The following is an 8777-nucleotide window of genomic DNA, read 5'->3' on the forward strand; positions in this document are numbered from 1 at the left end:
ATAAATGTGACTTCAACGAAAAGATAAGTGACATAACATAGAAAATTAAAAGGACAATTGAAACGTAAAGAATCTTAAACTGCAGAAATGTAAAAGACTTTGAAAGTAAATAGCATGAAAGTAATTCGAAAGTAAATGACGTTAAAGTAAAGATACAGAAATGTAAATGACAAGAAGTAAACGAAATGCAGTAATTCTGAAAGATATTTAAAAGCAAAGGATAATACACATGTATTAAAATGGTGGTGTCATACGTACATTTTCTCAGCGAACTCTTTCTCTTAACGCTTGATACTTGAGTAAATATGTGAGTGATTTGTACAAAATGAACACCCAGAATCCTAACATTAAGATTCCTATTTATACTAGTTTCGACCTTAACGGTCCTATACTAATCTGCTGCCACGTTTCTCATAAGGACTTCTAGCGATGCCATCTGTTACTGGACAGTTACGAAACCGTCTTCGAATTTCAAATCTTCTCGCCTGAGTCCATCTTCGACGCGTGGCAGTGTATTAAAAACACTACGAAAAACACGCTAAGTAGTAATACTTGAACATATTTACAAATTCGTCTAAGTCCCCGAAGATACATACTTTTCACTAACTTTCAGTATTCATTATCTTCATAGTGAACTTAGAAATATTTACTCTCGAAGCATGACCATCAGTAGTCATTCTTTTATTTTTAAGGGATGGCCATCAGTAACCATCTTTCCTTCGATTTTCTACCTCTTCGAAGGATAAATACTTCAAAACGAAATCTTCAGCTAACAAATTGCCCCCAATAAATGCCTGTTTCGAGAGTCAACAGAAATAGGCGTTTCTTGTCATTATAAGATTTCGTTCTTTATTGATCTTTGAGAGTTCCAAGACTGCTGACTAACATCATAATCATTGATGACCCTGTTTCCGAAACGTCTTGTCATTTTCAAAGATGTCTTCTCATAACTCACATTCCCACGTTTTAACCTTACTTCTTGATCATTACTCCTACATACTAGGAGTGAAGCTATCTCTTATTCGACCGCCGTTGGATTAAATCACCAGCCGCCACGTGTTCTTTGGATTTTACCCAAAAGATTTAAAAAGGGTTTCCGTTAAACCTTTAAATACTTGGTCTTATACTTCTACACAAACTTTCATTCCTATTTCTTCATCTTCTTCAAAGAAAACCAAAGATCTTCAATTTCTTCAAAAGCTTGCTCTCTTAATCAGAAATTTCTCTATGGCTTCATCTTCAAATGTTCTTCAACCTGTTCTGAAGCTCCAATCAACAATACGGTCTGGGGAACAAGAGCACGTTCAAAACCCTAACACCGAAGAAATACGCGCTATTTACGCTTCCCAGGTAATCATTCCCTTTGAACTTTCTGGAAAATCTCTCGCTTTTATGGGTCCATTACCAGGTGAAAATATCCCATCTCTGAATAGATTTTTCCCTGCTTATTACAAGACTAGACCATTAGTTAGCAAAATTAGGATAGATGAAGATGGCTGTTCTCCCTCAGAAAAATCTGCTAACATGGAAGAAACTCCCACTGAAACTCCTTTAGCTTTAGCGAAAATTAGGGTAAACTATATGACCAACTCTGTAAAAGTGTTTAGGTCAATTCCTTTGGCCAAGGATCCTGATTTGTACTATGCCTGGTTAGAAAAAGTAGAAAAACAGAAAGAATCCTTCTGGAAATCGTTAGGAATATACGATTTGATTCAACTGTCAAAGACAGGTTTAGAATACAACCAACCCATGTTAGTAGCAGCGGTTCACTTTTGGGATGCTTCTCACAACACTTTCCATCTTCCTTGTGGAATGGTTACCCCTATTCTTTTTGATGTGGCTGCGATTACAGGACTTCGACCAACTGGCGAAACCTTCGATCCTAATGAAATGGATGATGATACTATTGGTTTTAATGACTCACAAGTCACTTATACTGCATTCATCCAGAATCACCATATTACCACCGAAACGGCAGTATCCGATGAAGAACATATTGCTTTTCTAGCGCTATGGCTTTCACGATGTGCCTTCTGTTCAAGATCTATTCAAGTCGCAAAGAGATATCTTTGCATGGCTAATCAGTTGCATGCTGGAAAAAAGCTCAACCTCAGCCAACTGCTTTTAGGGTCTCTTTATGAAAACCTCAGCGAAGCTGCAACCCTTACCAAAAATTTCAAATCCGGTAGTTTACTTTATGCTGGCCGTTTCTGGCTATTACAACTATGGCTTAATGCTACATTCGAAACTCACCTTCCCTTTCGAGGAAATTTCAATGAGGAGGATAGCAAAATCAAGAATCGAACTATAGAAGGGACCAGGTTAGCTTACCTAACTCCAAAAGAAGAAATTGGAAAGCTTCGTGAACACTTCTTGGCGTATTCGATGATGTTTGCCCGGCGTAACCAGTTCGATCCTTCTATGGCTCCCTTTGTACACAGAACAATAGGTCCTGAATGGTTTACTCGAAAATTTCCATCAACATCTCAGGATCAACAAACTGAGTCTATGGAAATTTGGGAAGCCTTTCTGACTCCAAGGTTATTATCCCATCGCCTTCGACCATCAAAGGGTCAATGCATTCTCATGTGCTACCAACCAAATTTGGTCTCGAGACAGTTTGGGTTGGTTCAAATAAAACCCAAGTGTTTATATGAGAAAAGAAACCATATGTGTTTCCATACCTTGTACTTGACTGAAGAAGAATGTAAAACCAAAATCAACAAATACGTTGGCACCACCAAACTTCCTCCTGTCTCTTTCGAACCTGCTTTTTATTCTACACCAGACTTTCATCAATGGTGGACGGATTATTATAGCTCCCAAATCTTTGATGCTGATAGCCTTGCTCAAGCACTAACTGCAGCTTTTACTGATGTGCAGGAGAATTTTCAAAAAGGTACTTCAACTCATATTAAAGAAATCCAAGCTTTTCAAAAATTCTTTGAAACTATCTACAGGCCTGATGATCTTAGTCGGACCGTTCGTGAGGCTGCAGTCATTTTGCGCGAAAAGTTTTCCGCCAAACTGGATAAGTTGAAGTTGCCCTCGTATGTTCGACCAGAACTACGTTATGAAGTGGCTTTCAAACTTAATCCTCCAAAATTCCCTCCACTACCAAGTGCTGATTTTGGTGTGGCTCTAAGTCCTCCTTTCCCAGACTGGTTCGTGTGTGGGAATGCTCTCAAAATTCTTCAAGAGAGTACCAAAAAACGCGCTGAACGAGTGGTTCCGACTAAGCATACCTTGGATACTTTCAAAGGACATCTTCATATAGATCTTAAACATGTTCGTGTCCTGACCCCAATACCTGAAGGTTTGGATTAAGACAATCTTTTCGACTGACTTTTCTTTACTTTGCTGATATACTGATTTCAGTTTCAACTACAGCTGTTGCACGAAGAAGGAAGATCAAGGAAGCTTCTGCCCAAAAAGATTCTGGGACATCTCAGAGCAACAAACCAAGTGGAAGTGATTCCATAGTTACTGGCAAGAAGCCCACGGTACATACTCATCTCATATTCTTGATTTTGCACAATCTGTGAGCAGTCTCCATCTTACTTTTCGTCTATTTGCCAGAGCTCGAAACCCCCAACAGGTTCGAAGCGGAAAGCTTCCTCGACAGCTGCTTCAGATGGTGAAGATAAATCCCCTCCCCAAACTAGACAAGGACACAAGAAGAGACAAAAAGCTGTTACCCCTTCAAGAAAAGGGAAAAGGACAAGCCCCTCTAAAACTGCTTCTCCTGGTGATAAAGTGTCCTCTGAAGAGTCTCCTTTGAAAGCTGCTAGCAATGCTGTCGTTGTGGAAAGTCATAATTCAAGTCCAGATACTATCCCAACCAAGGTATTTGGGTTCCAACCCACATATTATATTATGATCTTAACCAAATAATTAAACTGACATTTACCTTGTTATTGCAGGAAGACGCTGGCACTGCCACTTCAGGTTTCAAGGACCATGGCTTTACCATAAATGTTGACAAACTTTACGGTAATTGTCAAACTTTAACTTTCGTCAACTAAACCTCTCAAAGGTTTATCTTTATAACTAACTTTGCTCTATTTAACATAGGTACATCCCAAAATCAAACCCATGTTCTTTCGTCAGTCTTTGAAGACGTTAGGCCAATTGCTACCATATTTCCTAATGAACCAGTCGAAGAAAGTCACTCCACTGACGAATCCCCACCTACTCATCAAGACAAGAATTTGGAAGAAGATCACCCATTCTCAGGTAGCGACAATGTGAACCCCCAAACACATGACAGTGAAGATACTGCGTCGGAGCAAGGTGCTATGGAAGAAATTTCTCAACCAGAAAAACAAGATCCTCAAGGGACTTCGACTCTTGAGACGAAAACCATTCCTGAGACAACTTCGACGCTTGCCCCCATGAAGCCTACTCCTTTGGAGCTGGAACAACTTAAGCAAACTGATCCTCTTAGTTTCTTAAAGGCCATCATGGATGCGAATACTTCTTCGCCTTCGGAGCTTAATGTCTCTCCAGTTGCAACTGTAGAATCTGGTGATAAAGAAGACATTCCTAGCCTCCTCCGACAAATAAAGGAGATATTCTTGGGGTCAATCTTGTAGATGTCCTCAACCGGGAACCTATTAAGAGTCACAACTTAAATCAACTTCTAAAGAAGGTAGATTTGCTTCAAGTCTCCACAGAAGTTTCAGAGGTAATTGTTTTGTTAGGCTCTCTACTCGAGCAACTCCAGGCCAACATTCTTCGAAGGCAAAATGTCGAAAAAGAGCTATCTGAGACAAAGGCCTCTCATGACTCTTCATGGAACTCTGCTGTGGACGCAACGAAACAAGGTGAGGCCCTCAAGCTCAAACATTCAGAAAATTAGAAGGCCTTTGATGATTATGAGCAGAACATCAACTCCTGGAAACAAGAGATAAAAGCACTCGAGGGCAACATAAAAGAAGCTGAACGTTGTCAGGCAGCCATACAAAAATCTAACCAACAAGATTTGCTCGAAGTGGTGCAGTTGGGCATTAGACATTTCGAGACTGCACAGAAATTAGTGCCAAAAATCGAAAGTTTGAAGAAACAACGGGCACTAATCGAGCTTCGTATGTCTTCGTGGGAGACTCAATACTTGAAGATCAAAACGGATCTCCCTGAAGATTTTAACTAGATGCTTTCAGTCCTATTACTTGTTGCACCTTTGTTTTGTAATCGAAACTATTGTAGACTCATAATATTTGTATGCTTGACTCCCATTTATATCTATAATGTTTGCCAGCATTACTTTTAGTGAATCTAAACATTTCTGCCAAAATATGTCTTTAGATTCTCTACAGTGCTTTTTATTTAATGCAACGTGTAGAATCCTGAACATCTTTCGCAGCATTCTTGCCTCTAGACTTGACGTTTCCACTTCTTCTAGCCATAATCATTATTAAAAAGTGACGTCACTTTCTCCAAAACGTCGGTTTTAAGACGTGCGTGCATCAGTTTAATGATTACTTCTCAACTTCCAAGGGCGGGAAACGGCGGAAGCCATAACTCCTTTCTTTGGAAAACCAACCGCAGTCCAATCACTCATTAACAATTAAAACCCACCCTTCAGTATTCCCAGTCTATATAAAGGGTCTAATATCAACTTCATTTCTCATTCATGCGTTTTCTCTCCAAACCAAACACAGAAAAAGAAAACACACAACTTCTTTCTTTGAACAACTTTCTTACCTTACAATGGCTGAACCTCTCTTCTTTAACGACATCAAATCCCTCATCAGAGGCGAGTTCAGACTCTCTGAGGATGAACTTGTTCGTCATTTCATCAACCTCGAAACCCTGTTTGTCAACCAAGAACTGGACTTCTATTTTGAAGAAGTCTTGGAGGGTGCTATTTACCCCAACATGGTGGCAGAATTCTGGATGAATGCGTCTTTACGCATAGATCCTGAAGGTAGGACCACCATTGATTCTGAGATTCGACACGCTCGTCTCAGCATTACTCCCACCACTATTGCCAACCTGATAAAATGCAATAACTCTGGTGAAACTTTTGATGACAACAGTTTCAGCATGACTACTCATCTCATGTTGAGAACTCTTATGGACAATGATCGCTTCAGTGCCAAAGTCATCAGGATCTGACACCAGATGCTCGTGGGGAACTTCCAACCTCGGCGGATCGACGAAAACAACATCATGGTTGAAGACTTGGAGTTCATCCTCTGTGGTCTTCGAGGGAGGAAAATTAACATTCCTTTAATGATCTTCAAAGGACTTGTTAAAGCTGTCTCTGCCGGTGTTGACCGTCGAGGGGTTGTGACTTGTCTTCCCTACGGGAGACTTCTTAGTTACATTTTTCTTAAGAAAGGCGTAGTGAGGAGGATGCGTGATTCTGGAGCCAGGGATATGTTCAAGGCTGAACCTTCTCCTGTGTTGTCTTTGGACAATTTAGACCAGAGGATTAACTAGCAAGTTTTTACCTTAGGTTTAATCTTTTTATCTATATATGCCTTCCTTTCTTTTGTAACCTCAGATCCTATTCTTTGGATCTTTTTGTAATGAATGTACTCCTATGCTTGAAATGAAAAGAATATTTTGGTGTCTTCTTTGATTTTTCTTTCCATAATTCTTTCTGATTGTGAAGCCATTTTGATCAATGTGAAGTATATTTTTTGACACACGCCTGACCATTTTGGCTTTTCGTAGTACCCTGAGTATCTACGTCTTTGCAATCCTTACTTCGTGCATACTTGGTTTATATCTCTTCAAATATTTCCCGTTTACTCTCAAGATCCTATGATCTTCTGCTAATTCTTCAATTTCGTAAGCATTGTTCGAGAATACTTTTAAGATTCGAAAGGGTCCTTCCCAATGTGGGGACCATTTACCAAGTGCCTGATTCTTTAGATCTATAGGTAAAATAACTTTCCAGACTAAGTCATTATTAACAAAAGTTTTACCTTTCACCTTTTTATTATAAGCTCTGGACACTCTTTCTTTTTGCCTTTTTATCATTTCCAGTGCTCGAAGTCTGTCTTCGTCCAAATCTACTAATTCATTCATCATTAACTCCCAGTATACGTTGGGAGGAATGGTATTTAGAGACTCCATTTTTCCCCTTCCTATTGGAGTGATGACCATCTCCCTGGATGACGTCTCACGCCTCCTACATCTTCCCATCAGGGAAAAATTACGAGGCTAATGAAGGATCGGTCGAGAGGAAACTGTCGAGATGATGGTCACCCATTTGGGGGCTGTCATACCCCAAAATTTGCCCTCCATGTTCCATTCACAATGATTCAGAATTCAAGATTCAATGCCAAAGCTTTGCTCAAACAATCCCCAAGATCCACAGTCAACTGATTCAAACCTGAAGGTCAACTGCAATCAAAGCAGGATTCAAATTAGGATCATTGGTCAAACATCAAGTATAGAGGAGTATAACCATCATTTGATCAAGAATGATCATGATTCCATTAATAGAAACTCAGAGATGAACAAATACAAAGAGGTTCAAATTAGGGTTTCTTAGGAGAAAGTCAACCCAACTTTGACTGGGCATAACTTTCACATGGAACATCAAAAATTCCTCACTCAAAGCCTATTTTGAAGTAAATTGGATTCTCTACAACTTTGTCTCTCACAAGCCAGGGCTAGAAATGATTCGTTTGAGAGATACAATGCAAAAGATTACAGGTCATTTTCAGGCATCCTCCAAAAGCAGTTTTTTCCCAAAGAGGATATGATCAAGATAAAAGCTCCAAATGAAAAATATATTCCAAAGTGGCTTGTAGAGGACCTCTTGAGGTTTCCAAAAAGTCTTAGAACTCCCTCATAGCTTAAAAATTGAGTGAAATATGATTGATCAAAGTCGGGTGATTTTTGAAGGCAAAATGTGAAAAAAGAAGGTTCAAATTGAGAAACTTTGCAAATGGGCCTATGGTTTTTTTTGATGCAATCTTGGTCCACAAGTCATTAGCATGCCCAAAATCATTTGCCACGAAATTTAGCATTATATTTGATTTAATATGATTTTTTATTTCATTTTAATGATTTAAATTAAGATAAAAATCAAATATTATGGTAAAGGAGATATTTTGATTGATTCCAATCAATATTTATGACTAAATGCAATATAATTTCGTGACATATTAATTGGGAAAAGATTGGCACAAGTTGGGACCAAAATAGAAGGTTTTGAATCAAAAATAAAATCAAATTTCCAAGATTGGCAAGATTTGATTCAAGAGGTTTTTGGACTGTTTTGTTTAACCTAATACAGGCTTATAAGTATCTGAGGATAGGCACACGAATAAGGGTTCAGAAATTGGGAGAAAGAGGCACATTCAAGAACACAAAAATCTTCATAAAACTCAAAATCGGTTTGGTAGAATTGGGGCATCTCAAGGAGTTTTAAAGATTGCAAAAGTTTCCCCAAGAGTTTCTGAACGTGTGAGGATCATCACGCTGCAACAACAACCCCAGATCAATCTCCATTTAGCCAAGGTAAGTTTCTCTGAAACTTGGCTCGAATAGGGTAATTCACGCATTTTCATGTGATTCTGATTGCATATTATATTTTGTTGGTGTGTTGCGAACGTGTATGTGATTTTAATTGAAATTCTGGGCGTGTTTAAGGTGGTTCACCATCGTAGGCCGTTAGGGTTCTTGAAGGTTTGCAATTGGGGCTTTTTGCTAGGCATAAAATTAGACCAAATCGATTACATAGCCGAGTTCGTACGATTCAGACGAGTAAGGGGAGGGTATCGCGAAATATTTATACGTATCCAGGTGGTAAT

This window comes from Vicia villosa, linkage group LG4 (assembly GCF_029867415.1).
Source record: "Vicia villosa cultivar HV-30 ecotype Madison, WI linkage group LG4, Vvil1.0, whole genome shotgun sequence".
NCBI lineage: Eukaryota > Viridiplantae > Streptophyta > Magnoliopsida > Fabales > Fabaceae > Vicia > Vicia villosa.